This window comes from Schistocerca gregaria, chromosome X, assembly GCF_023897955.1.
Source record: "Schistocerca gregaria isolate iqSchGreg1 chromosome X, iqSchGreg1.2, whole genome shotgun sequence".
Taxonomy (NCBI): domain Eukaryota; kingdom Metazoa; phylum Arthropoda; class Insecta; order Orthoptera; family Acrididae; genus Schistocerca; species Schistocerca gregaria.
Genome location: NC_064931.1, coordinates 568,316,177 through 568,329,746, shown reverse-complemented (window position 1 = coordinate 568,329,746; position 13,570 = coordinate 568,316,177). Strand labels below are relative to the sequence as shown.

At 41.2% G+C, this 13,570-nt stretch overlaps 1 protein-coding gene across 1 annotated transcript in view; it reads left to right on the top strand.

Annotated features, from left to right (window-relative positions):
- Nucleotides 1-13,570, top strand: part of LOC126299343 (protein tyrosine phosphatase domain-containing protein 1-like) — a 584,390-nt gene that overhangs the window by 444,429 nt on the left and 126,391 nt on the right. The gene's annotated exons all lie outside the window — the stretch shown is intronic.

The window sequence follows — 13,570 nt, the reverse complement described above, 5'->3', positions numbered from 1 at the left end:
CAGCTCAAATGGGCATAATTTTAGTGTGACGTTTACAGTGTGCTGTAGTGAATCTGCACATGGCCACTGTCCACCATTTGCTAAAATAACATTCAGTGCCAGTTAATAAAATATTTAATAATGACATAATCTTTAAAGAAATCTGAACTGCTTGATTACACTTAAATATAAAAAAAATGATGGTTTCCAAAAATGTGAACTTGTATGTTATTTTACTGAATATTTTGGACAAAATTGTTTAAATTGTTTATAGAGGCTATACAAATTTCAAGTCCTACAGAGGAATAGTGCTACCAGTGCTAACAGAGGAGATGCAAGACATGAAATGTAAAGTCCTGCATGACACTGGATGGATGTTGACAATGACAATTCAGTGAAACTATGGTTGATGCCAATGCAAACTTCCTATCAAAAAAACATAAGGGTTCACGGACTGGGATCTCTCTTCTCTACACTCCCCCAAGGTAGGGTCATGCAGACGGTCCTGTTTCACACATTTCAGTGTGCCATGGAACTATATGAAGTATGATTTTCATCTTCTGGTGTCTCCTTGCCTTTTATGGAGTAAATAATATTAACAATTGTCCCCTGTACAGTGCTTCATGGGGATGAGGTTGAATGTTATAACTTCTTCTTCAGTGGAGTGGGGACATCACACCAGCATGCCTTTGCTCAGTGTTCACATTAATTTACTGTAATGGAAACTAGCCACTTAGTGTTTATGGGAGACCTGATACAACTGTATTCCTGGGCATCTTGACATAAAAAACAGGGGCTCCTCATTAAGGAGGCAGTTGCTTTCAGCAATGTGAGCCCAGCATTCAGGTCATGTAGATCCAGGGATGCAAATGTATTGTGTGTGACCAACAACAAGGGCATTTGCATTTTTGCTGTTTGTGTATCTGTGTCAACTTGCACTTTTGGTTTCACCTCCAGATTTCTCTGAAGTTGACAATGATGACACTTACCACAAGCCATGAAAAAGTATTTCTTATACAAATTCTTGCTTTATTCTTAAGCAACTAAAAGCAAGCAATCTGATAAGCAATTGAAGGAAAGGAAGCCTCTGCACTTCAGTTCTTTCAGTGCTTGGAATATCTGTTTTGTGACACATGACTGTAAATACATCAGAAATTCATGTTCAGGTAATAAAATAAATTACATTTTCTCAATAATAGAAACATAAGGCACCAAAGGCATCACCATTAGTGAACTTTTTGTGAATTGCTATATAAAAGCTCTTCCCCGAGAATTTGAAGTCAGCAAAATCTGTCACTGACAGGGTCACCTAACACAGCAAATAATATGTGATAAGATATGGCTGAGTTTTTAGCAAGCTAGAATTGCTACAGTAAGTGAACAAGCATAGTGCAATGTATTTCTCATTGGTTTAATGCTGGAACACAATATGTGAGTGACCATACAATTCAGAATCATTCCCTCACTGCCATATAGAGAAGCCATATTTCCATACAAATGCATAAACCGTGAGTTTGTGAAACTCTGAGATACTGGACTAAAAAGTGGAAGTAGATGTTGGTGCAAATTGACAACATTGTAACAGGATGCAGGAAACAAAATGAGGTGATAGATACCTTTCACAATCATAGTCACAGTTCTAGCCTCTAAGTGTATCCTTGTATGGGTCATATTTACATGAATATCTAGAAAAGTTAGATCTCTCTGGTACATATGTCATTGACCCTTGGTACCAAACAATTCAGGGACCTACTGGTAGGTCCAGATCAAGTTGTTTGGCAGTTACTTAATACATATAGAAGATGTGAATGGAAAATTTTCTGATGGGAGCTAAGAAACAATGAAAACAGAAGGTGTAATCAAAATAACTTTATTCACTTTCAAAGAAATTATACAGTTATATCACTTATATTTGGATTCCCATTCAAGTGAAATACAGACAATGCATTGCATGTATGATGACTGACTACCCTATTCAACACTAAACAGGTAACACCAGGTCTAATCTCCTCTGTTGATTGTTTGTATAATAAATAAGTCTCAATCACAGGTGTCATTAAGATCGCCAGTAGTTTAATTAAATCCATGTTATCTCCTGCTTGTCGGTTTTTGCAGCACTCAATTTTTGCACCACAAGTCAGTAGTATGTATTCCACTTAAGGAAATTAGTTTTAAAGTTGATGATAATACTGTCTCTATTATTCTTCATTTCCATTTTCATGTTTCATTTCATTTCCTCGAATATCAGTGTAAAGGATATCTGTAGGTTTTGTGTCAGCATCTAGTACAATTTTTTTAGTATCATCTGTCATTATGGTTGTTGACAGCTGACCTAAAAATGTCATATCTTCAATAGATTTCTTTCAATCACAAAAGCAGCCCGCCAGAGTGGCCGTGCTGTACTAGGCGCTACAGTCTGCAACCGAGTGACCGCTATGGTCGATGGTTCGAATCCTGCCTCGGGCATGGATGTGTGTGATGTCCTTAGGTGAGTTAGATTTAATTAGTTCTAAGTTCTAAGCAACTGATGACCTTAGCAGTTAAGTTGCATAGTGCTCAGAGCCATTTGAACCATTTTTTCACAAAAAGCACCTGAACCATTTACAGACACATTTTCTGCACATAGCTGTTGTTCCATGCATTTCCACCAACATTACTTGTGTAGCAGTCCTACTTTCTCAGCAGTTTATAATAAAACTTGACTTTCATTGGTTTCTCTATTTCATTATGACATAATTCTTCACATTCACTTTTTTCAACTGGCAAAAGCTTATTGTGTTGGATCTAATGTGGTATTTCTAAACATGTGTGTCCATATGCATTCATCACCAACACCCATTTCCATTGCCTGACCAATGATGGAATGTCAGTTTCATAACTATCCACAGGCAAAGAGGCCGTTTGGTATCTGTGCAAGGTGGAAATGTTACAGGTGGTGAAATTAAGCTCCAAGTCCAGTTTCCCTCTGGCTGCTACAGAGACCTACATTCATTTCTGAACTGAAGGGGTGCAGGAACAATTGTATATCGTCTTACAAAACAAGTGAAACACACAGAAGACATGGTTGGGTGTCATTGTAACTTGATATATGTACACCAATGGTGGGTATGTTAATGACTAGAGTTACAACTCTCAGTAAAAGTAGAATGGCAACAAGAATGCATTAGCATTTGGTGTTGTTACCAGAACTGGTAGGGTATATGAGGGCTGTGAACAGTGTCAGATGTTGAGTGAACATTGTGAAGGACATGAAGATGTCACATACTTGTGTGAGACAGCGTTATCAACACCTGATAGAGTTTGAAAGTGACCTAATTGTGGGTCTCCATTTGGCTGGGAAATCGAAGCATGCAGTATCCAGTTTTCTGGGACATTTGGATGTGACAGTAGCCCAATGTTGGACTACATGTGACCATGAGGGCACGCATACTCATCATCAATGATCCGCACAATGGAGTATCACCCTATTGCACACCAAGCACATCATAACCCCTTCCCATCTGCACCTCCTGTCTGACAACAAGTAATGGACTCCCTGCAATATTCTATATAATCCTCCACTGTTGGTCAGAGATAACCAGCATCCAGACTAGAAAATTACCATCCCATGCATAATCTTCCATTAACACCACAACACAAATTACTGTGTTTTGATTGGTGCCATAACCAAGCAGCATGGACTCCTGATGGATGGTGTCACATTTTGTTCAGCAATGAATCATGATACTGCACTATCCTAGATAACTATCATCAGCAAATATAGTGTTGACCTGGGGAAGGTCCCATTTGTCCAGTGTTTTGGAGAGACACAGTGGAGTTACTCCTGGCAGCCTGTGTGGGGTGCAGTTGAGTATGACTTCAGATCATGGCTGGAAGTCAATGAGGGAACACTGATGGCACACCAGTACATCACGGCCATCCTGCATCATCACGTGTTTCATCTATTGCAACAGTATCATGGTTCCATTTTTCAACAAGAAAATACTCATCCATGCATGACAGTGCTTCTTTGAATTGTGCATATGATGCTGAAGTACTCCCATGATCAGCAACATCCCCAGATCTGCCTCCAATAGAACAAGTGTGGAACCAAGTTGGATGCCAACTCTGTCCCAGTGCCAGTATTCAGGGTATCAAGGACCAGTTACAACAATTGTGATCCATCCTGCTCCAGGAGAAGAGACAATGGCTTTATGATCTCCTTCCCAACCAGATCAGTGCATGCATCCAGGCCATACTGATAAGTGGGTTCATACTGCCAAGTTATTTTTAAATTTGACTCAGTTTTGTAATCACTGAAATAATATCACACACATTATCAGCCCTTAAAGTTTCATTTCATTTCCTCTTCCTCTTCTACGTGCTTCAGTTTTTTTAGGCAATGTATTTTTAAAACTAAGTTCTTTGAGATTTTATATCAGAATCTCATTTTCATTATTGTTTAGACTTATGGATCTAAGTGGAGGAGGTTATCAACTGTTTTGCTGTGTTCCTCAAATACCAAATATGTCCTCAAGATAGCAGTTTTACATTTAATATGTAGAATTGTTTGTTGTCTTGATGGCACTGGAGCAGATCAGGTGAAATTGTAGCAAGAAATTCCTCATCTGCTCTGATTCCTAAAGTGCACTTCTGGCTAATGGTCAGATTTACCCAGCAGACAGGATGGTGGAAGATGTATAAAATACCCTTTGTTTCTTGCATAATCAGGAGAAAAAACTAACTTTCTGCTGAAGCTTGTGACACATAGGAATCTGGGGAAATTGACTTCCTGCTCCCTGTTCAGTCCTCCTGGGGCAGTCATGTCATGTGTGCCCTGAAAGACCAATGTTTTGGTGGGATGCTCAGTGTCTGGGAATAAATTTTGGTCAGTGAAACCTTCAGCGCAGCTGTGGCTTACCTTTTTCAAACAAGAATAAGTGAATGAACTGACCCTTACAAAGCTCTAGGTGGGACATAGCCCTTTAACACATGACCTTCCCTTATGGTGGGAGGACCCTCCAGTGTGACAAAGATATGGGACACAGGTACTGATACAGCATATTTGAATTGGGTGTGTTTCATATGATGACTTAAGGGCAGACCTGCATCTCCCACATGACCCACCCTCCATTTTAAATGACAGTGAGATGAGTGTTGTTCATGTTTTAGGGTTTTGTGTGTTGTCAGAGCTCCTTGCCAAAATACTGGGTGTGAGATTTTAGTGTATTACTTAGTGGCTTGATCACCCATCATTTATAAATAACCACTCAGCCACAGTAACCTGGCATCTCTACTGGTATTTTATAATTGATTTTATCTACAGAAAGTTGGCTGTGTTTTATCTGCATTTTATGGATGGTCTTTTATGACTTTCCCAATAACAGCCTTGAATTTTAAATTCTTCTTTGTTGATGCTGTTTAGCTTTAGAATTTATTATAGATGTTAACCAACCTTGTCTCTATTTATTTCATACATGAGCACTCAAACATTGCTATCTACATGTGAGTCTACTTGCCAAACTTTTTAAATGGACTTTGTACTTTGAAATATGCTCACTATTTTTATATACTTGAATTTAGCATATTTCATGACAGTACTCACTTTTCCATGGATGTTTATAAGATAATATTTGACTTTATGGGTTGACTTCAGTTGTCTAGTGGAAGTATGATTCCATAATGCTGTTTCATCGGCTGCATAAATGTCCTGGTTCAATGCATTTGCCTCATTTTTGTGCTTCAAATACCATTTTTCTGAATGTGCTTCCTTCTTGATGTTTATATAAAAAAGTAGTAGAATAACTCATTTTTGCTGGTCACTTGCAAATTATTATTACAGGGACCTGTACATTGTTCCACCGTCACACACCGAGTGTTCACTGCCGACTGACTACGGTCAAAGACGACTCCAGCACCAAAGACATTTCACACAACACACAAGCTTCCACTTGTAACCAGTCTCTTTGATATTATTCGTCACATCTAGTAATATTAATCAATGTGCTGTCACTCTTGAACATAAAAGGAAATTAGCATAAAATAAGGCAAATTACAATTCACAAAAAATATTTTGACAAAAATATAAGAAAACATTTACAACCTCCCTCATTAGATTTGGTATTGACAAATCCGGTAGAAAATAACACATCTCCCAGATCCATTACAACTTCCAGAAACACAATGCAGTCTGGGCACACGAAACATCAGGGACTTTGATCAGAAGACACCCTCCTTTTGTGTCTTGGACTCTTCCTAATTTGTTTTTGTGTGTATTCTTCCCCTGCAAGCTTGACCATTTTGCACAGTAATTCTGTGTGTGTGTTTGTGTGTTTTGTTCTTGTGCCTGTCTGCCGGCGTTTTCCCACTTGGTAAGTCTTGGAATCTTTGTTTTTAATATATTTTTCCCATGTGGAAGTTTCTTTCTATTATATATATATATATATATATATATATATATATATATATATATATATATATATATATATATATATATATATATATATATATTGATGAAGGGTCCATGTGCCTGATATGTCCCAGCCACCTTAGATGAGTGCATGAATAATAGTTGTGCTAGTGAATTATAAGACTTTGGTGTCAGGTACTCTACCTCTCACAGAGATCTGAAGATTGTTCCAGAGAAAGCAGACATGAAAGCTGTTCATTTGAGGTTCATGCTTAGCAAGAGTTGTGTGTATTTGACAGCTGTAGAGAAGTTTGGTGATAACAAGAGCATTGTATACTACTAATTTATTTTTTATTGTGAGTAGTCCATTGTCCCATACCTTTTTTTTTAATCTAGCCATGGGAGATGATGCTTTTGCTACTCTGTTAGTAATCTCAGTGTCCATGGACAAGTTGCTACATATTGTAGATGCCAAGTAGATAAAGTCATCAACTACCTGGAGAGAGCTTCTGTCAGTGCTGATGGATGGGAGGCAGATGGTGCCTTGTGCCATGATCTTATTCTTTTGGATGCTTTTGGTAAGACCAGATTTTTCACATCCATGTGGTAAGTTGTTAATCAGATACTGCAGCTCATCTTCTATGTTTGGTACCAGAGCTGTATCTTCTGCATATAACTACTCAGTTTGCTCCAGGAGAAGATACAGTGGCTGTATTTACTTTGGTCTTGGTCTTGAGGTGAGTGTAGTTACCAGGTAATACACAAAACTGATCCAATTAAAACAACCTCTGAACAATAATGGAAATAAGCCTGTTGTGACTTTACATGTAACACGACAAAATTATCATACAGAAGGTGCAACATTAGTGATACACAGAACAATTGATGTGAGCAGTACAAACTAAAAGAACATGGTGAGAGTGAGTCAGCATTGCACCACGCATATACATATGCGAGTCACCGGTAGATGGTGCAGTGTAGACCGAGCCGTGTGCACACTTCAACAAGGCAGCCTTTAGAGGCTGGCCTGTGCTGATGCTGTTGGCAGTTGATTTAAGTACACACACAAGATGACACTAAACTCAGCACCCTCTCACTCACATGCACTACAGCACACCTCTCCCTTGTGTGAAGAAGGCACCCAGGAAATGGAAGAGACACAAGTAGCCCAATGAGAGACACAGTCATCAGATCCAGAGTGGCAGCAGCCAGTGCCAATGGAAGGGGCAGGACTATGTGCAAAGCAGGCACTGGAGTGTGAGGCTGAGACATGTGAAGGCACAGGCATGCCAAAGGGCAGTGGGCCATGTGGTGCCAATGACAGCAGCATGGAGGAGGATGCAACTGCCATATATAAACTGCCATCAGCAGGCAGGTCCCAGTGCAGAGGAGAGAGGGCTTGACCCATTGGTGATGATGTCTGAGGCGCTGATGGTGAGGGGGCCAGTGAAGGAGGCTGACTGGAACAGAAGGCTGCGGCAATGAACCTGAGGCCAGAGACAGGCCAGTGCCCAGTGCCAGGCAGTCAATGGAACAGGGGTGCCTACACAGCAGGCGACAACAGACTCGAGGTGGAGGGTGGTGGGGCAGACTGTGGTGATGGGGTCATATCCACAAACCAGTAGACTCCAGCAGCAAGCAGGGGTACAACTGATCAAAGTGGCTCACCACCAACCTATTGGCCATATGGACATCATGAGGATGGTATCCCTGGCAGTGAAGAACAGTGGCTGATATCCAATTGGGTCATCAACCAAACCCTCGTGCCCACATCGGCAATCCCAACATGAAATGGCTGGACAAACTTGACCACAGCAGGTGTGGCACAGGCCACAGAAGGTAGAGGAGTGTGTGGGCTGCTAGTGATGAAACACGTCAGCTTGGCTCTGGTCACCTGTATCCATGAGGCGATAGGTGCTTAGAAAGTGGAGAAGGGCATCATCCTGCAAAAAATCCACAACAAACTTTTTCATATTGGACTTGAATGTATGTATTAGTTGTTCCTCCTTTCCATTTGACTAAGGGCGGAATGGCAAAGCCATAATGTGAGGAATGTCATGATGGAAACAAAGCAATTGAAAGGTGTGAGAAACTAACTGGGGCTCATTATCAAAAACTGAAGTACAAGACAATAAAAAACACCCACAAAAGTGTAATGAACTGTGCTGTCAGTCAATGTCAACACCCATCAAAGAATGTAAGGAGACCAAGAAAATGTATGCACAACCAATAGGAATTCAGGAAGGGACTTACAAAATCTACATGAGTGCATTCCCATGGCTGGTGTGGAGTAGGCCACCCAAGGAGGTGCCTGTTGTCAGGCACACTGCTCACAAGCTGTGATAAAATGACAGTTTCATCACCAATCCCTGGCCAAAAAATCATGTCTTGTAGCTAAAAGTTTGGTGTGTGGAGCTCCCTAATGGCCCTGGTGGAGAAGGCTTAGAACCTCACTCTGTAATGCGGCAACAATGACTACTCTGGGAGAGAGGTCTTCCACGGACAATAGCAAAACACTGTCAGAAACAAAGAGGTGATATCATAAGGAAAAAGTGTTGCACTAGGGGTCCAAAGCCCAACCTGGTGGTTTATCTGGCCAGTCCTGTTGAACAAACCAAACCATGTGGTGTAAAATTGGGTAAGTGGCAATGGCAGCTGTGCAAGTTCATAACTGGGAAACTCTAGATCCTAGCATGCAATTAAATATCAAGATGGAAGCAAAGCAATTCCTCATGATCAACATCAGGGTCAGGACACACAGGAATGCAGGACAAGGCATCTGCATTGACATGTTTATATAAAGGTAAAAAATGGATTTCATAGTTCAGGAAGACAAGAACATTGCCCAGTGTTGTAGCAGAGTGGTGCGTTGTCAGGCAAGGAAGTGCCAGGGTTAAACAAGGAAACCAAGGGTTTATGTTCAGTAATAAAGTGAAACTTAGAGCCATGCAAAAAAGTATGAAATTTCAAAAGAGCATAGGCTATGGCAAGAGCCTCTTTTACCACCTGAGAGTAATGCTGTTGGGCCAGAGTGAGAGATTTAGAGACAAAACCAACAAGTGGTTCAGAGCCATGCTCATATCAGTGCTCTAGGACGTCACCGAGGCTGTACTGTGAGGTGTCAGTCGTCAAAAATAAGTGCTGGCCCGGGGAGAACTAAACAAGATGCTGAGAGTAGTTTGGATTTCAACATTTAAAAAACAAATTTGCAATCCAGGCTCCAGCCAAAAAGGTACAGTCTTGTGTATCAAGGCATGCAATGGGTGGGCCAATGTGGTCATCCCTGGCTGGAATTAATGGTAGTAGCTTATCTTCCCCAGGAAGGCCTGAAGCTCCTTCATAGACGAGGGGCAAGGCATAGACATAGCGGTGGAGATGTGGTCTGGCAGAGGTCAAACCCCATCTCGCATGATCTAGAACCCCAAATAAACAATACAAGGTTGAAAGAACTGAGATTTTGCTAGGTTACACCATAAGCCTGCAGATTGTAACACAGAAAACAAAGTGCACACATTTTTCGAGTGATCGACTGTGGGGGAGCCCATGACAATATCATTCAGTAACTAATGCAGCCAGAGACAGGCACAGTCAATTGCTCTAAAAATCGTTGGAAAGTAGCAGGGGAAGATACAAATATTGTCAGAGACCAAAAGGATTATTCAAAACCATAACTTGCCACAACTCTTCATGTGCAGGAACCTACAAATACGCTTCAGGTTAATCAATTTAAAAAAATACATGCCACCCAATATTTGTGGCAACAGTTCCTCCTGGCATGAGAGAGGATATGTATCCTTGATCAACTGTGCATTGACAGTAGTACTGAAGTTTCCCCAACAGCTTCCAGACTACAACTAGCAGAGACAACCATTCAATACCCATAACAGGTTGCACCACCCCTACAGATTGAAGTCTGTCCAATTCTGTTTTCACCTGATCTTTCAGGGCGACAGGAATAGGACATTCATGGCAAAAACAAGGCTGAGCCATGGATTACACAGAAATATGAGGAGAAAAATTTGTAGCGCCCCCATAACTTCCAAAAATAAGTCTGAAAACTCCTCAGACAATGTTTCCAATTGAGAATATGGTATCTGGTCAGACATAAGGTGAACTGCATCAATGATAGAAAATCCAAATGCCTGAAATGTGTCTATGCCAAAAAGTTCTCAACACCAGCATCAGCAGCCACAAAAGACATAATGGAAAGAGCCACTGACTTGTAAGAGGCAGATGCCATAAATTGTCCCAACAACATGATGTTCTGTTTGTTATAAATATCAGCTGACTCTTGTAATGGCACTGAGCCAAAGCTCACATAGGTTTGAGAATTCAATAATGTCACTGCAGCACCTGTGTTGAACTGTAACTGGAACACTTGGTGAAAACATTTAATTCAATAAACAGCCTGGGAGAAGTCACAAGCACTGGAGTCACACAGTTTACGTTTATGCCAATATTATGAGCAACCTTTGGCAAACAATACATGGAGGCTATGTGGCCTTTCTTCTGGTAAGAATTACAAGTAGCCTGGTACTTAGGGCATGCTGTATATTCATGCTGGAGAAAACAGAAAGGACAAGACGGAAACAGAAAATGCTGACGCTGGTACTGTGGCAGTCGCGGTTGTGTTGTCTGGCCTTGGTCTGCTTGGCGCTGCGCCTTCATGTTCACTGTCCCTATTTTAAACACTATTAACTCACCAACATATGGTATTGCTAAGCATTTATCACAGATGCTAAAATCCTTGGTGGGTTACGGTCCACACCATGTTAAAAAGTAGGCTGAGTTTGTGAAAGTACTACAGGGAATGCGGCTGGAAAATGAAGACCTGCTAGTCAACTACGATGTGACATCCTTATTCACATGAGTACCAGTAGAAGACTCCCTGGCTTTACTCAAAGAACACTTTGAGGAGGATATCATCAAGCTCTTTCGCCATGTTCTAACCACCACCTATTTCAAGTGTGGTGGGAAGTTCTACAAACAGATAGATGGTGTAGCTATGGGCTCCCCCCTAGCACCAGGCATAGCCGACCTATACATGGAGCACTCCGAAAAGCTAGCACTGGACACTGCTAAACACAAGCCAAAAACCTTCTACAGGTACGATGATGATACCTTTGTAATTTGGCCACATGGCAGGGACAAATATCAACACCTTAACAGCATACATGGAAATATCAAATTTACCATGGAGATAGAAGATAGCAGAAGCTTACCCTTTCTGGATATCCTGATCACAAGAAACATGGACGGCATGCTGGGACATGCAATGTATAGAAAGAAAACACACACAGACCTCTATCTTAACGCCAATAGCTGCCACCACCCTGCGCAATGCAATGCTGTACTCAACACCTTAGTGCGCAGGGCCAGGTCCATCTGCGATAAGGAAATTTTGCCGGGAGAACTGCAACACCTAAAGAACACCTTCAAGAAAAATGTATACAGTGAGACACAAATAAAGAGAGCTCTGAAGACTGACCACAAGAAGAGAGAAGAGACACCAGATGAAGACAAAGCAATGGGCTGTGCGTTCTTGCCATACGCGGGCCCTCTAACGTCCAAGACCACGAGAATTCTCAAGAAACATAAAGTGAAGACCGTTTTCCACACAGCAGGAAAAATCAAAGACCTTCTTGGTTCAACCAAAGATCCACTTGGACTGATGGCACCAGGTGTGTACATGATCAGATGTGAATGTGGGATGCAATATATAGGACAGTGCCACAGTGAACACATTAGACATGTACGCTTGGGTCAGACCAACAAATCTGTTGTGGCAGGACTTATTATTGATGAGAAGCACACCTTCAGTTTCAAGGACACAAAGAAAATATGCAGTACAAATGGATTTTGGGACTCAGTAATCAAAGAGTTCATAGAAATACGGTTACACAACAACCCAATCAACCGCGACAGTGGCTACCATCTCAGCACAGCCTGGGAGCCTGCAATCAGGAAAATCAGAGAAGAATGTTCCGTTCCACCAAGGGCCGCAGACGGAGCTGACAGAGACGGACGCTGGGACTCGAATCCCGTGCACGCCTCCCCCCCACCACTGGCCAATCCAGGTGCACTGGGCGATTCCGCGGACACCTGATTGGCCAGCTGCGGGATGCGGAGAGCGGTCCAGTGGAAATATAAGCCCGCGACCGATGATATCCCAACACTTCGCCTAAAGATGATGGAGACGTATTCTATCGAAACATTGCTAAGAGACGATGCCACTCAGCTGATAACCCGTGAAGACTTCATTTATTCTCTATCATATTTTCAATGCTTCCCTTCAGAAAGGTGTTGTTCCCAGTAGACTTAAGAATGCCATTGTGAAGCCCCTGTACAAAAAGGGCAATAAAACTGAATTAACTATCAACCTATATCTTTGCTAAGAGCTTTCTCTAAAATTCTAGAAAAACTAATACATGTAAGAATTACTGATCATCTAATGAAGAATGGAGCTCTCAGCAAGAGCCAATTTGGCTTTCAAAAGGGCCGTTCAACAGAAGATGCAACCTATGCACTTGCAAATTAAATCCTAGAAACCCTTAATGAGAAAATTCAAACACTTGGTGTCTTCTGTGATTTGTCTGGAGCATTTGACTGTGTTGATCACCAGATTCTCTTGGAAAAAGCAAAATTAGTAGGAATAAATGGTGTTGCAGGCAATTGGCTACAGCCGTATCTCCAAGACAGAAAACAAAAATTTGTCTTGAATAGCTCAGGTGGAGTATGTGATGCTTCCTCACATTCTGAATGGAGTTCCATTACATGTGGAGTGCCACAGAGCTCATTTCTTGGGCCACTATTATTGCTGATTTTTATAAATGATCTACCATCATGTACAAGCCTGCTGCGTAAATTTACATTATTTTCCTATGATGCCACAATTTTCATGAGCAGTATAACAGATAGTAATCTTGAGGAAGTCATTAATCACGTACTCTCAGATGTGGTTAATTAGTTCAAGGTGAATGGTCTCTCATTAAATTCCAAAAAGACCAGCTTTATTCAGTTCCGTACAAAAACAGAAAAAGAGAGAGAGATAAGTGTGACATGTGGTAATCAGCCATTAGAAAGAATGGAAACAAAAAAATTCTTGGAGAGCACATTGACAAGAAAATGAAATGCTCTTTGCATATTATAGATCTCTGTAACAGGATTAGCTCTGCTACATATGCTTTATGGGTTGTCACTTCA